At 40.3% G+C, this 17,005-nt stretch overlaps 1 long non-coding RNA gene across 1 annotated transcript in view; it reads right to left on the bottom strand.

The window, feature by feature from the left end:
- Nucleotides 1-1,331: 1,331 nt before the first annotated feature.
- Nucleotides 1,332-17,005, bottom strand: part of LOC148145988 (uncharacterized) — a 41,150-nt gene continuing 25,476 nt past the window's right edge. The window contains exons 4-5 of the long non-coding RNA XR_015760954.1: nt 11,325-11,387; nt 1,332-1,438 (exon numbers count right to left, since the gene is read on the bottom strand). This is a non-coding gene — a long non-coding RNA (uncharacterized LOC148145988). The remainder of the gene's footprint in view (nt 1,439-11,324; nt 11,388-17,005) is intronic.

Genomic DNA, 17,005 nt, shown 5'->3' with positions numbered 1-17,005 from the left:
TTCAAAAAACTCAATCAAGTTTATGAGACATGATTTCCCACACACAAAGCCACATTGACTATCCCTTATCAGTCCTTGCCTTTCCATCCTGTCCCTCAGCATTCCCTCGAACTATTTGCCCACCACCGACGTCAGGCTAACTGCGCGGCTACACCTTTCAGCCTGGAGGGCTGTAGGGCTTATGGGTAGGTGTTCTGAAATCTTCTGTTTTTCCAGAATATGGTTAAATAAGATTACAAAGAGATCTTGATCAATTGGGTCAATGGGTTGAGGAGTAGCAGCTGGACTTTAATTTGGATAAATATGTGATATAGTATTTTGGTAACACAAACAAGGGCAGAACTTATACAATTAAAAATAGGGCCTCTTTTAATTGTATAATGTTGTAGAACAGAGAGATCTAGGGGTTCAGGCACATAATTCTTTGAGGTTTGTGTCATGTGTAGAAAGGATGGTTAAGAAGGTATTTAGTACACTTGCCTTCGTTGCTCAGACCTTTGAATATAGGAATTGTGACTTCATGTTGAGGTTGTAAAGGACACTGGTGAGGCCTCTTCTGGAGGTTTGTGTGCAGTTCTGATCACTTTGTTATTGCAAGGATATTATTAAGCTGGAGAGGGTTCAGAGAAAATTTACCAGGATGTTGCTGGGAATGGAGGGTTTGAGTTAGGAGGTGCTGGGACTGTTTTCTCTGGAGCAAAGGAGGTATAAAATCATGAGGAGCATAAATAAGGTAAATTTCAAGGATATTTTCCCCGGGAGGGTGATGTCAACACTAGGGGGCATATTCTTAAGGTGAGAGGAGGAAGATTTGTTAAAGACATGAGGGACAACTTTTTTACACAGAGAGTGTGGAATGAACGTCCAGAGAAAGTGGTGGATGCAGATACAGTTACAATGTCTAAAAGACATTTGGATTGGTACATGAATAAGAAATGTTTGGTGGGATATAGGCCAAGCACAGGCAGATGAAACTCATTTAGTTTGGAATTATGGTTGGCATGGACTGGATGGACGGAAGGGTCTGTTTCCATGCTGAATTACTCTGTGCCAGACTCCCGGTACATTTTTTGCAACTGAGATTTCCGCTCAGCCAAATTGTCCGCCACTGACCATGATGATTAGCTGCTGTCAAAGTCATTGCTACATGTTATTGATCTCCAAATTTTCAGTTTGGTAGTCAATTCTTCTTCTTCATTTTTAGACTTAATGTCAAAATCTATTGAAGTCTACACTAACTTTGATTGTTCTTTGTTGCTTTCCTGTTGGCAAAATAGGCATGTCTAGTGAGTGTGCTGATGAGCAGTGTGGTCATGGTGTCACCATGGACTGAAATTTTGGGCTCAAGGTCCAGTTTTCCTGGAGCAGGCTGATGTATTACTTCAACAAACACTGAGAATGCTAGAGAACCTCTGCAGATCAGGCAGCATCTGAAAGTCTGGAGAGAGAAACAGAGTTAATGCTTCGAGTCTGATATGAGTTGTCTTCAGCGCTGGAGAAGAGTCTGAAAAAGTCTATAGAAATGTCACACTGGTCGTGAAATATTCACTCTGATTTTCTCTTCACCGATGCGGTGAGACCTGCTGACTTTTTTCAGTATTCCCTGTATTTGTTTCAGATTTCCATCATCCTCAATATTTTGCTTTCACTTGGTATGATGCTTCAGTTTGATTCATGCTGATCATAGGATGGAAGTTGCCAGACACATTGGACAAGAAATCCATTGCACATTGTATGTTCAGCTTTGAACAGGCAGCTGTTGCACGATCATCAGCAACTGGAAAATAGCGAAGTATCTCATAGGAGACCTTGATCTTGGTGATGTGTCAGTTTGCAGTTTCCCAGTCATGTTATATGTGTTTTCACAGCAATGAAAGAAGGTTTCGGAGAACATGGCAGTGAAAAGCACACTAAAAGGGTTGATGTTAGTACATAGCCCTTCAGTGACTAGGACTGGGTCAGAAAACACACCACCAACCAGGTGAACGAGCTGTCATGGAACTGTTGAACCATGGTGACACATTACAATAAACCTCCCCATTAACTTCCAAAAGCCCCTTACGCTAACTTTGTCGAAGGCTTTGGTCGGGTAAATAATGTGTTACACAAGTCCACATCCTGTTCTTGGCATTTCTCCTGGAGTTTTCTAACCACAAATACCATGTCAGTGGTTTCTTAAACCTTTCTGAAATTGCACTGCCTCTCTGGCAGCAGATTCAGGTCAAGATACTGCATTTAGTTGCTCAGAAGTAGACTGACAGTGATTATTTCAGCAATGGCGGAAAGTGAGATTCCTGCATACCTGTCACAAGCCTGGGGATTTCCTTTCCATGTCTATACGTAGACAATGGAGGCACTTTCCTGCTTACTTCAGTATGCATCTTGAGCAGACATTGACTTCCAGGTTTGTGGGCCTCAGCAGGAATAGCATCAGCTCCTATAAGCTCATTGCTTGATCAAGATTTTGATATGTGCATTTGTAGAACTCCTTCCTTTGTCAGGGAACTTCCCTTGTGATAAGGAAGGGTTGAAGCAAGGCTTTTCTCACAATCAAATCTTCAAATAGGAGGCACTAACATAAGTAGCCACTCACCATGATTCAAAACTGACTGAAATGACCAAGTGTCACAACCCTTCATTGATATTCCCTTTTGACCTCAGTACAAAGAATCTCCCACAGTAACTCAAATCCCTCATTCTGAACAATTCAAATTGTATTTCTCAAATTGTATTTAATGGTTTCAACTGATAATAAATTGCTATAACTTGAAATATTTTCATCTTAAGTGCTTTCTTCCTGCTTTTTTCAAAGTAATAAAGTCATTTTCAGCAAAGAAAGAGACTATTCAGCCTATCAAGACAGTGATAGATCCCCATGAAACAATCTAGTCAACTCCACATACCTGCTTAACCCCATAGCCATGCAAGTAAATTTTCTTTAGAAAATGTCAATTATGTTTGCATCTGCCACTCTCTGAAGCAGAAAATTCCAGGTCATTACCATGAGTTATATATAAAATGTCCTTCTCTATATCTCCACGTCTCTTTTACTATATAAAGATCTTTTGTCAGCGAGTGTTTTGGGGGAACCGGTTTCTCACCAAGATATCATTCCCAAATAAAATTATTTTCCATTGAATTAATAAGAAAGAAATGTGGGTGTGTCACAAAACAGGCTGATGCTCACCATCACCTGTTTTCACAGGATGATAAAAATTAAAGTAATCACCACAAATTTGTCGACAACAATCAGAACTCCCCAAAATTCAGACTTTCAACACAAGTCACCACCAAATTGTTTCCAGCATATCCGCAGTTTTGTAAGGGAGTATTTCTTGTAGGCATTTCTGAAATCAATTATTTCACAAGTTTGTAATTTAGGTAACATGTTCTCAAGTGACTGGTCTAAAATAATTAATTCCAACTGGAATAAGTTTACCTTTGCTTCCAGAATTGTGTCATTTCGCAATTCTGTTATAAGTTTTGTCTCGAGCTGAGTGAATATGAAAGTGAGATCTTGGCCTTTACATGCAATATCAATGCTCATTCAGTCCTTGTGGCATGCACTTATCCCTCTGAGTTAAAACTCAAGGGCTTTAGGGGGAGTTCCAAGATGGCTGTGATCTAGGAAGATCATGTTGCAAAGCTCTGCACCGCATAGCAAGTGGGACAAAGTCCTAACCCACCCTACCTGGACCACTGCGATATCCTGGGACTCCAGAAAGGTCATAGAGTCCCAGAAAACTGTTAGAGAGCAACTTACCTCAGCTTTTGCTGGCCAGGGATGCTGAAGAAAGGAGGAGGTACGTCCGAGGCTGGGCCTGCAGCTCAGCTGCAGGATCCTCGGACTCAGTTTCCTATCAGGCTCTGGTGAAGGAGCTCGCGAAATCTCATGAGATGTTGGGGACACAGATAGAGGAGAAGCTGGCCCCAATTTCTATCATACTGCAGAAGCATGAACAGCAGCTGGGAGACCTGGAAAAAAGGACAGAAGAGGTAGAACGCAGGGTCACAGTGGTGGAAGCTGATACCAATTCCTCCAAGGATAAGATCCAGGCCCTGGACATGCAGCTCCATAATTTTCTTGACCAGGTTGATAACCTCGAGAACAGGAACAGAAGAAATAATTTTCGGATCATCAGTCTGCTGGAGGGTAAGGAAGGTGAATTTATTGAGGACTGGTTGTTGAAATCCCTTAACTTGGAAGCTGGAATGAGAAGCTTGAAGATTGAGAGGGCTCACCGGGTCATGTCTGGACCAATGTCCTTGTCCTGTTTGGTGTGGTGTCATCACTATAGAAATACGGAGAGAATCATGGAAGCTTTCAGAATCCAGGGGAAGGATTCAAGACCCAAGTTTATGAGGGCTCTAAGATTATGTTCTTCCAGGACTTTTCGGCGGTGGTGATCCGGAAAAGAAAATCCTATGGTGGCATCAAGAGAAAATTGACGAAGCTCTCCGAGATATCCAGCTATGCTTCAGATCACATTAGATGGAGCTGTATATCTCTTTGACACGTCGGAGAAGGCAAGAGACTTTGTGGACAAATTAACTTAATCTGAACAATTTAGTATGTACAAATAGTCGTCTTGTTCAGGTATGTCTCTACTTTTCTTTAAAAAGAAGAGGAAGTCCGGTTGGGGCTTTATTTTCCTTTTGTTTAATTGGTAATAATCTGGTCTAAACTATGCTTGGGGGTTGTTAGGATGGGTGCTTTCACTTTCTAAGTTATGTTGTACCAAAGGAAAAGTGCGGTACTTACATTTTTTTTCAAAATTTCTTTGTTCACATTGTTATTCCATGGTTTATTTTCTTTCTTTCCTGCTTGAGTTTATGGTGCGGCTCTAGCTAGGACAAGAGAAAATGGTTGGGATGATTGGGTGCCTACTCACGGGCAGTTTATGCCCAGTTCAGTTCCTTAAATGCCCTGGCTGCAGTATTGGCAGCGGGGTAGAAAGTCAGGTTTTGGGATGTGTAGATGCCCTCTTTTGGCGCGGGTGAGTTCCCTTCTTTAGCGCCATTGGCACTTTATATGTTAGTTTGTTTTTGGTTTTGATTGTATATAGTCTTTGATAGCTTTGTAGGATTGTTAACTGTAGTAGTTTTAGTTCATGTAATTTTTATGTTCAATGGATCTTGTGACACTAAGGCTTGGCGATTTGTAATTTGAGTTCCTCCTCTCTGGAATCTAAATGTTATCACAGAAGGTTATGGCTAATGACTTGATTAAATGGTGTGCCTGGAACATCAAGGGGAGTCACTCACCAATTAAGAGAAAAAATTTACTCTCGAGTCTTAGAAAGGAAAAGGTGGATATTGCTTTATTACAGGAGACACACTTGGATGATGGGGAGCATTTAAAACTTCAGCAGAATGGCTTTGATATGGTTTACTTTTCACCTTTTAATACCAGAAGTAGGGGAGTGGCTATATTGGTTCGGAGGAATCTCACATTTCAGTTACTAGAGTGTGTTAAAGACACACACGGGAGGTTTGTAATTCTCAAAGCCCTAATAAACAGAGAAGAATATGATGTTTTAAATGTTTACTGCCCTCCGGCCCATCCTCTCAAACGTCTGGTAGATGCATTCTCTAAATTGATCAGTCTTAAGTCCCGGCATATCATTATACGGGAAGAGTTTAATTGTCTAATGAATCCCATGGTAGACAGGTTGCCCAAAAGACACACACCCCCACCTCCAACCCCCCCTTCGCGCCATCCCCCGTACCCTCTGTACAAACTAAACAATTAGTGGATCTGTATATGGAGTTAGAGTTGGTGGACAACTGGGGGTGTCTCCACCCTACAGGCAGGGATTTTACGATTTTTTCCAATCCACACAGATGTCACACCAGGATTCATTTTTTTTCTGACCCCCATGGCAACCCTGGACTTGGTGACATCTTGTACGATTGGTAATATTACAATCTCCGATCATATTCCAGTGTACCTGTCGGTTAAGATTAAGGACGCTATAGTGGGCCCGAGGCACTGGCGAATGGATCCCTTTATCCTTAAGGATAATAAGTTTGTGGAGTATTTCTCTAAGGAATTTAGGGGGTTCCTAGACTCAAGCTCGGTTAGTAGCCCGTCCATTCTTTGGGAAACTGCCAAAACCTATGCCCAGTGGTTAGTTATCTCCTAGTCTGCTAGTAGGAAGTGGCAGAAGGGTGAGCAGCAACGTCTCCTTGAAGCACGGTTGAAGGCATCCAAGAAGGCTTATTTTGAAAGGCCATCATTGGCAAAACTACAGAGGCACTGCTTGTCTGCATTGAATGCTGTGCTCACTCAGACAGCAAAGAAGAAGTTTAGTTTCCCAAGGTTGTATAAGCATGGTGACTAACTGGACAGGTACCTAATGTATCTCACCAAGAAAAAGAGTGCCCTCAAGCCATCATGTCCATTAGGGAAGGATCTGGGAACTTAACATGTGATTTGAAAAAGATTAATGCAACATTCCAGAGATTTTACTCTGAATTATACCAATCAGAGGGTTGTGAGGAGTGAGGGGAGTCTTTTTTCAAGGATCTGAAGCTCCTGAATGTGACCTCCGAACAAGAGTCTTTTCTCAATGCCCCCTTATCGGATCAAGAGGTGCAAGAGGCCATGAAGCAGCTTCAGAGTGGAAAGGGGCCCAGTCCTGATGGACCTCCCAGTGAATTTTATAAGAAATTTATAAGCACATTGTCGGGCCCGATGCTCAACATGTTCAATGACTCGAACAGTCATGATCATCTCCCGCCATCCAAAAGAGAAGCCAATATTTCGCTTATTCTTAGAAAAGGGAAGATCGTGGAGGACTGTGCTTCTTACAGACCCATTTCATTCTTGAATGTTGAACTTAAAATCCTTTCTAAGACTCTTGCGTTAAGGCTGAAGACTGTGTTACCTTCTATGGTTAAAGAGGACCAGACAGGCTTCATAAAGGGCCGCGGATCCTCCAATAGGAGGCTGGTTATTGTAATTCAAGCACGTCAACAAGTCAATATAGGGATTGGTGATCTCTCTAGATGCAGAGAAGGCATTTGATTGAGTAGAATGGCTGTACCTTTTTTATTCTCTCGGGCAGTTTGGCTTGGCGAAGCCTTTATAAAATGGGTAACGGTTCTCTACAGTAGCCCTTTAACTGCGGTCATCACCAATGGGGTACGATCAATAATTTTAGCACTTTTAGGGGCAGCTGACAGGACTGTCCCCTTTTGCTATTGCTTTTTATATTAGTGATTGAACCATTGGCAGAGACCATTCATAGACGTCCCAAAACATCGGCTCCAGAAGTGGGGTCAAAATCACATCGGATTTCATTGTACGCGGACGATGTCCTCATCTTTTTGTCAAATCTAGCAATTTCGGTGCCTCGTCTCATACAAAACATCAGCTCATTTGGCACCTTTTCAAGGTACAAGATTAATTTTACAAAATCAGAGGCTATGCCTGTGGGTGGTCTTACAAAGGTGTACGGGCTTGAGGGTGAATATCGATTCCCATTTAATTAGTCACGGGGGGTTTTTATATATTTGGGCATATCCATCACTCCAGTTCTTGATCAGTTGTTTAAAGCTAATTTTGTTCAATTATTTGACAAAATCAAACAAGACCTTCAAAGATGGGAGGCGCTTCCAGTCTCATGGTTAGGTCAGATAGCTCTTATTAAGATAAATATTCTCCCCCGTGTGTTTTACCCTATACAGATGCTCCCCCTAATTTTCGAAAAACAAACGTTCAGGAAACTGAACTGCTGGTTCAGCTCTCTTATTTGGCATCATAAGCAGCTCCTCATTAAATTAGCTAAACCGCAATTGCCTCACAGACTGGGGGGAGTGGATCTCCTGGACATGAAAAACTATTAACTCAGCTTGCTTTTATCTTACGTGAGTGATTAGGCACCTGGGGACCCTCTTTCAATATGGTTAGATATCAAAACCTCTCAGGCAAAGTGCCCCCTTACCAGTTTGCTGTTTTTGGACAAAATGAGGACTGTTAAGGAATAGTTATCTGAATAGATAACTCAATAGTTATCAATACTGTTAAAGCATGGAGGGCAATTCAGTAGAAGGAAGGCAATATTAGCAAAATATCTTCTCTTACACCTTTAGTGGATATGCTGAGTTTTCAGCTGGGGTGATGGATTCAGGATTCAAACATTCGGCAGCTAGGGGTGTGTCTTGCATGGGTGATTTATTTGAGGGAAACACAATGATGTCTTTTGATCCATTAGCACAGAAATGTGAACTATTTAGCACAGACCTCTTTCGTTTTTTTCAAGTTAGGGATTTTATTTTTTAAAAAACTACACTTTTGACTGATCCCTACAAATCTGACAGAGAAGAGGGTGCTCAGTGCTAACAGTACACTTTCTGTCAGCACTTTATATCGTAAACTGGGCCACGGTCCCTCAGATGAGATCCATTGACTCTGCAGGGTGTGGGAGACAGAGCTAGGCATTGAGGTCTCCTCAGAGGTATGCGAAGATATTTGGAGAAACGCAAGAAAGATATCAATTTGCAATAGGACCCATGCTTTACAGTTGAAGATTCACCACAGGGTCCACTTGGCTCTAGACCGTTTGTCAATATTTAAACCAGGAGTATCTTCAACATGCCCCAAGTATAGAGTTATTACGGTACTCTTGTCCATTGTCTCTGGCCCTGTGGTAGGCTTCAAACATACTGGAGTGCAGTGGCGGGTGCAATGGAGGGGATTTTGGGTGTAGGGGTGGAGAAGGACTCGATCTCTCTTCTTCTTGGCCTGCCCAGTGTATTCCCTATAGATGCGCATAAGAAAAAAAACCTTTCAACATCCTCACTTTCTGCACAAGAAAGAATATCTTGTTCGGTTGGGTGTCCGAAGATCCGTTGGGCCTGTCAGGTTGGCATAAGACTGTTACGGAGCATATCCCCTTGGATTTTCTTGCAAGTATGGTACACCACAGAACTGACAATTTCTGTAAGACATGGCGGCCCTTTTTCGAATACCTGTACACAGGTTTGTCTGCCACACTAATAGGGGTTTTATATAGCTATAACGATTGTGCTTTACGAGTCCGATATCCACAGGGGGGATCTGCGAATGTATCAATATGTGAATCTTAATGCTCTCGATATCCAAGAGTTAGTGCTTTGTTTTACTGAGCTGTATTATTATTATTTATTAGTTTGTTGTTAGTTATTATTTATTTAGTTAAGTAGTTAGTTGGGGTTTTTGTTTAAATATTTTAATACATTTATACATCTGTACATGAGAGCGGTTTGGGTTTTTTACATTCCTTTTTGGTGTTCTTTCTTTGTATTTTTTTGAGTTGTATTGTTTTGTATTTGTAGTAATATTAAAAAATTAATTTTTCAATAAAAATATATTTAAAAAATAAATCAATAGCCTAATTCATCCAATACAACAGATTATAATCTTCTGCTTCAGAGTTTTTTTTTAGATTCCCTACAGTGTGGAAACAGGCCCTTTGGCCCAACCAGTCCACACTAACCCTCCGAAGAGTAACCCACCCAGACCCATTTCCCTCTGACTAATGCAACTAATACTATGGGCAATTTAGCATAGCCAATTCACTTAACGTGCACATCTTCGGACTGTGGGTGGAAACCCTTGCAGACACAGGGAGAATGTGCAAACTCCACACAGACAGTCACCCAAGGCTGGAATCGAACCTGGGTCCCTGGTGCTGTGAGGCAGCAGTGCTAACCACTGAGTCACCGTGCCACAGATCATTCTGTTGCTTCCACCATAATGGTTCTGCATTATCTGCATGACTTTATTACAGTATATGTGTTTGCTTTTTTTAACTTGGCCAATTCGTTGTGAAATCTGCATTGTACTGCACCTTTCTGAAAAATGCTATTTTTCTGAGGATCTGTAGAGGCAAGAGGAAGCAAGAGGTTGTTTTTAAAGTTGTCTTTATAAAAAGATGTAAGAAAGAACCAGCTGAGACACACTGGCCTCCTCTTGTGCTGTGCCATTTGACATGCTCGGGATGCTAATGATAATATTACACTTTTTGAATTCTCTTTGATATGGTTTCTTGAGTGAAACAGCACTATTAGTCTAAGAGAGGTCTGAGACTGCACTTTTGTTGAGACAAATATATTGATGTTTATTAACTGCACAAGCTATTTCCACTACTCTAATACTCTAAGACTTAAATAGAGTCTGGGTTCTATGCTGACTGATGTTACAGCTACATTACATGATTTTAACTGTACCCACAGCTGACTGGACTGACTATATTGTACAGTGACTGCTGAAGGTGAGCAATGTGATTGGTTCATTGCATGGTTGCTGAGATAAACAGATCAAAGTTATTAGAAATTAGAAACAAACGATGAATTGAATTAGTTTTGCCTGGGGTCTTTTAGGAGGGTGCACTTGTGGAACCATTCCCCACAGTGTGCCTCAAAAGGTGAGTAGAGCCCTCACCATACTGGAGGCTATGTGAGGGGTCTGAGCACATCCAGCAACAGTGTGTTTTCTCTTCCTGAAATAGTGCTTTCTCAGTGGCTTCTTATTGCTGTTCTTTAGAAAAACTGAGATGAGTGAGCAGGAACTAGCTGCAAGCCTTGGCACCAATGATTGTGAATGTCAGAAGTCACATGACTAGGAGAAAGTGAGGACTGCAGAGCTTAAACATGTGTTGCTGGAAAAGCGCAGCAGGTCAGGCAGCATCCAAGGAGCAGGAGAATCGACGTTTCAGGCATAAGCCCTTCTTCAGGATTCCTGAAGAAGGGCTTATGCCCGAAACGTCGATTCTCCTGCCTCTTGGATGCTGCCTGATCTGCTGCGCTTTTCCAGCAACACATTTTTAAGAAGTCACATGACACCAAGTTATAGTCCGAAAGGTTTACTTGAAGTCCTGTTGGACTTTAACTTGGTGTCATATAATGCTGACTTTCTCCACCCCAGTCCAATACTGGCATCTCTACTTTATGATTCCCAACACAACGCTATAACAGACTGCAGTCTGGAGTCTGCGTACACCCAGGACACACTAGAAAGCAAAATGGAGAACACTTTGGCAGACAGAGCACATTTCAGTTATACATAAATATAAAGTGTTGGGGAGACTCAGCAAGTCTGGCAATACCTGTGGAGAGAGAAACAGAGTTAACATTTCGAGTCTTCAGTTTGAAATTGTAACTCTGCTATCTCCCCACAAGAGCAGCCAGAGCTGCTGTGTTTCTCCAACAATCTGTTTTTGTTTCAGAATTCCAGCATCTGCAGTTTTTTTTTATTTGGAACTTTACTTGTACCTCTTGTGTCTGATTCCGAATGAAAAATAGAAGTGAGATCAGTCCTATACTTCCATATCACTCACCAAATGAGATGAACAGCAATTTTCACGCAGCATGTCAAGATGTTTTGGTATTTCAGTGTATATCTGTCACAAAAAAGATTAATATTACCTCTTGTTGTAGAGCTTCAATAAACTTTGTTCTACATAAAACATTTCTGTTTTCACTATGATTTTCTCAATCCCTTTATTGTAGTTGACTGTTGCTGATTTATTTCTGTTATATTTTTTGGCTTTTTCATAACAGATTCTCATTGATATTCAGTGCAGTAGATTGTATTCTAGCAAGATATTCCTGCGCCCACTAATTATGAAAATTATTTTGCAAGTTAATGAGCTACATTGGAGTAAGTAACTTGCATCTACTGAAAATGACGCAGAAATATAGTAATGCCAGACAGTCAACCATATGTCAGGGGTAATGATCTCAACCAAGGGTAAGGAAAGGACCATGTCATTTTATTTTTGTTTTCAAAAACTGTTGGCTTAAATAAGAAAGTGTTTTAAAAACCAGTGTTTGAAAGAGCAGCTGCATGTTTTGAAAAGCAACTAACCGCTTACCTCTGCCAAACATTGTGTAAACAACTACTTGAACAAACAGTAATTGAAATTTGTATTGCAGATATTTGGGAACTGAGGGCATCTGCAGATGCAGCTTTTGCTGGCATCGAGAGATTGATTGGACAATGGAATAGGGAACAGCTATCAATGGCAGAGACCTTTTGACTTCCAACGATTGTGTGATTGGTTCTCATGTAAGTGAGCAGCTTGCAACTGGGAACAATTTAGAGAGAAAGAGAAAGGGAGAGAGAGAGAGAGAAGTGTTCACTTCTTCCCCAGCTCAGGAGTGATCTGCTGTTCTGAATGGTTAAAGCTCACTGTAAACATGTTTAAGTTACTGCAACAGCTGTGGTCTTCACTGAAAAGTCAGAGACCTTGTCTCTTTGAAACCAGTGAAAGCATCTGGAGAAAGATGACTGAAGCAATGTGTTGGTCAGCAGAAGAGTCATAAAGATCATCTCAACAAAGACTACTGAACTATTTTTCCACTTTTTCCTTCTGCCCAATCATTGTGTGTGTGTGCGTGAGTGGAAATTTATAAGACTATCCAGCTTAGTAAAAATAATTAAACCAGACACAGAAAGATATGAAGTCACTGTATTTCAGTCAACAACTTTAGGAGCATAACAGATATACAGTGTAAAAGGAAATTGATCCATAGCAGCAGAACTGAAGGTTTGCATTAGCTCTCCCTGTTTCTCTCAGGCTCTCAAAAAATGACACTTGGTGCTAAAGCAAATTGGAGAATGATCCATTTACCTGGAACTTAACATGTTGGAGCTTTCTTTTATTTGGCTATAGTCTAAAGCAAGTGGTCTGGCCAGTGCTGAAGTATCTGTTTTATTGATTTAAAACCTTGCACTGAAACAAGCCACTTCCAAGCATGAATGGTCTCTTTGATATGTCTGGGAGAATAAAGGAAGTCCATAGATGCAGCATGACAAATGGCTGGACTTAGAAGGAGGAATAGGGTTCCATACATCTATGGCAATCTTCAAGCAACATTTTGTACCTCAATGTCATTGGAGTTCAATACTTTGGTTATCACTGCTTCACCAAAGATTATGCTTGAGATCTGTCAACTGTTGCAGGCACAATCCCAACCTCAAAGCAAGGCATGGACTGAATTGCCTTAGTTGACAAGGTGTCCATGCCTCATAACTTCAATTTAGTTCCATCCAGGCTAGCACCAGACCTCTAAGCTATGTCTTGCAGTTTGGAGTGCAATGCTGCACAAAGAATGCCACTGAAGCACTGGAAATGCAGAGAAACAATTAATCTCATCAATTTAATCATGTTGAAGTTTGTGCCTCCTTTCCATGACACAGACAAAAATGCACATGGGGTCAGTATGGAGAGGCAGAGGAAACCATTACAGAACAGGCTCTTTGATGAGATGGAAATCACATTTGTACCTGGATGCTTCAAACTGCACAATCTTGCCATTCTGTTGTTCTTTCAATTGTGCACCAAGGCAAGAAGCTGAGGAAGTGATGAAGCTGGAGGTGGAGGAACAGGACAATTTGAACAAATGAGAAAGGCAAGCGGCTACAATACGGGCAGATTTATTGAATATGGTTGAAGTTGAAAGATAATTGAATAATTCTTCCAAACCTGTGAAATCAATCGTTTCTTCTGCTCTTCTGGTCGCAAAAAGTATTCAGACACCAATGCAGTGAATCGTGAGTTGTATATATCTTTTCATAAGTTCAGAAAAAAGTTCTTGTGAGGCCAAGGAAGTCTTCTTCCAGTTCAGCAAGTTTCCATTGATTACTGGTGCTTAGCTTCAGAGCTGATTGTGGTTTTCCTAAACATTGTAGACTTTTAAGAGGAACCTTGTTTTTTGGCTCTGCATGAGATGTGTTGGTTACTGATGATTGTCCACATAATACTGGCCTCTGCACTTTAAGACAGTTTTCAGCATTCATTTGGGTTTGTGTGGTATTCTGCTTGCAGATGGCAACAGTTTCGCTCCCTTCGAGCAAGGGATTTCTTTCAGCTGATAAACACTCACCCAGGGTCAGGTTTGGACCGAATTAGATGATATTGACCTGTATGATTTGGTTCAGATAAGTCACTTATTACCTCTAGGCAAGACTGATTCATAGTTTCCCAAGGTATCATTCTGTTACATAATGATATGTGATCCAATTCTTGGCAAAAGTGTTTTCTGTAAGATGTTAACCTCATTACGCACTGAAACATTCTTAGTTCTTTGGGTTCAATGGTTATTTTCTGACTTTTGTACATTCTCTGGAAATATCCTACTGTTCTTACAAAGGTTGCATTATTGACAAAACTGGCGTTTTATTTCTGGTCATGTGATTTTAAACTCGATCTGGAACAGTAACTTCTCACATCGAAAGATTTAATGATGCACTGTGCCAGTCTGTTATGTGATGTTTTGGCACATTTGTACCTAAATAACTTGACAAATTCTGATGGACTTCTTGAGCAAAGTTGACGTTTTTGAACTGTCTTTGAATTTTAGTTCCCACCAGACTCTCAATGCTTCTTTCCAATTTGAGATTCCCATTTAATTATAACTTATGTAAAAGAGTTGTATCAGAAATTTCGATGACTATTCTGTTTGGACTTCGTTTAATTACAAATGACCACAGTCACAAACTTCTGATAACATGCAAAGATCAAAAATTAATAAAGTTGTCAGTACGTTCTCCCAGAAGCTGTGTTCATCCATCAAGTCTTGCTCTCTCCATTGGCACTTGATGTAAAGTAATTGTCAAATGTTTTTATAATATTATCAAAAATACCTGTCTCATCTTTTACATCCTGGTGTTTTAAAATACAACCTGCTAACAGATTTACAGAATAAGAAATGTGTTTACTTGTTCTTCTCTGGGCTTCTTCTGTAATCCTGAACCAATTCTGTCTCACATGAATTGCCTCTTCCACATTATCCTATTTAATTTCCTGTCTGAAGGTACTGTGGCTTTAATTTTGTTTGGAGGTATAATGTCATTCTCCATTGTCATTGCATTTAACTCCAATTGTTTCTGTTATTTAAATGACTTACTTGAAAGTTGTTGCAGGATTTGATTTGTAAATGTAGCGAATTTTACTGTTCAGTTTTTTTTAATTGGTTAATCACTTCACATATATTAATTGTCTTCTTCCTTTAGTAAGTGAATAATAAAGATGAATTGCTAGTAAAGTTTTACTATTAAAGTTGTAAGCTTCTAAATATTTCAGAATTATTCTTCCATTTGTGCTGATAAAAGCATCTTCAAGCATTTAAAAATCATTGAAATGTGTTAAAATGAAGAAATACTATACAAATAGTTGGTTGATAGTACAGACCTGGAGTAGTGCTGAAAAAAAGACAAATTATGACAAGATTTTTGTGTTGCATTCATCAGGACAATATGCAAGAATACCAATTCATGAGGAAAACCAACATTTATGTTGCATGTGAGAATAGTGATTATGGGTTTGCAAGTGGACTCTGATTAATAGAGGTTTTGCCATAGAGAATGCAACAATTAATGATGATTAACAGTCAACTTCTAGACTTTGTTTACATTTGAATCCAGGCAGGACGATTCTGATTGGTCATTGCATCGCCCTGAAATACTAATTAGCGAATGGCTGTCACCTCTTTCATTCAGTTGTAACAGGCTTAGTGTACAGATATGTTCTTTCTGTCTGAATAGATCCTGTGTATACATATAACAGGCTTCCTGTAAATGCATGTTTGTCACACTGCTAGACTGACTGGCAATCGCAAATTGGTCAATGTAATTTTTCATGTAATCAGGCTTATCCAGAAAATGTCCAATTGCAGAATTACAACTAATGCAGGACACAGTGTTGCAAGTATGGTGCTCATCAGCTGGTTATTTGCAATCAACTGATGAAGGGCTTTGCCCAAAATGTCAATTTTCCTGCTTCTTGGATGCTGCCTGACCTGCTGTGCTTTTCCAGCACCACTCTGATCTAAACTCTGGTTTCCAGCATCTGCAGTCCTCACTTTTGCCTATTTGCAATCAACACCTTGCTTGTTGTGAACAGCTGAAGGCACATGCTGTTTGATAAGATCCGCTATACTTTTGGATGTATGACCTATACACCTTCTATCATAATGACACTGAAAGTGACATTCCATGTTACTGTTTTGTTTTGTTTTTTCGGCTCGATGGCAGCATCCTGTTAGTGACAAACACCAACTTATGTTGCCATTGCATAGCAGTGTGAAACAACTAGCTTCACCTGTTACTCCCACTTTTGAGATACTCTACCCAATTTTAAACCATTTTCCCCTCCCCTTCATGGCTTTCATGATCCTTCTGCTTTTTCTTCAATGGTTTCTGTGCCATTTTAGATTGAAAAAAATGGCGTTCCGCTGTTACTGAATCACTAAGGGAATCGTCAGTTGCACAATGAAAATCAGGTTTTCCCTCAAAACATTGAGTTTTACAAAACTCTTTACTTGTGATTTTATTTTCACTCTAATTGTCTGCTGTTTAACAAGTTTCTTAGCAAATATCCTTCTCTCAGGATCATTTTCACAGCCTTTCCCAATAATTTTAGAGGATTTTAACAACGATAATTTACTAACTGTATAAATTTCAGCACTTCCTTAGGTTTCCAGGCTTGAATATTTTCTCAAGTCTAAGGATTTTCACTCCCCTCTCCAAAGGAACTAATCTACTTGATGTAGCTGATACTGACAACTGTATTCGGGGTATCTCATCCTGATATTTCCCCTTACAGCTTTGGTTCAACTCTTCATGTGCTACTGAAGTATTTTCAATAGTTTTCCCTACAACTAGAACTTGTACAGACAGATTTTTTTAACCCGCTAGTTACACAGAGGTTTACAGGCTCTGGCTGATTTTGAGCTGCTGGGGATACATTGTCAGTTTTCTGACTGGAATTTCTTTCCTTGCTTCTTGTCTTCAGGTGGCTGTGGCTTTTATAGACCTGGCCATTTCATCGGACAGTGCTCTTCAGTCTATGTTAGGCACAGCCATGTTAGCAGTGGTACTAGTCTATGTTCGGCACAGCTAATTGAAATTTTCTGATGACCATTGCTGTTACTATTTACATTTAGCAAAATCCTCACCAATGTCACCATCTATGTTATGGGGTGCAGTTAAACAATCTGGGACACCTTTGGGTAG

Source organism: Chiloscyllium plagiosum, unplaced genomic scaffold (genome assembly GCF_037043375.1).
Source record: "Chiloscyllium plagiosum isolate Xiang-an unplaced genomic scaffold, Cpla_swu_hap1 HiC_scaffold_22, whole genome shotgun sequence".
In the NCBI taxonomy this organism is placed as follows: domain Eukaryota; kingdom Metazoa; phylum Chordata; class Chondrichthyes; order Orectolobiformes; family Hemiscylliidae; genus Chiloscyllium; species Chiloscyllium plagiosum.
The sequence above is the reverse complement of the archived record's forward strand: the minus strand, read 5'-3'. Positions and strand labels throughout refer to the sequence as shown.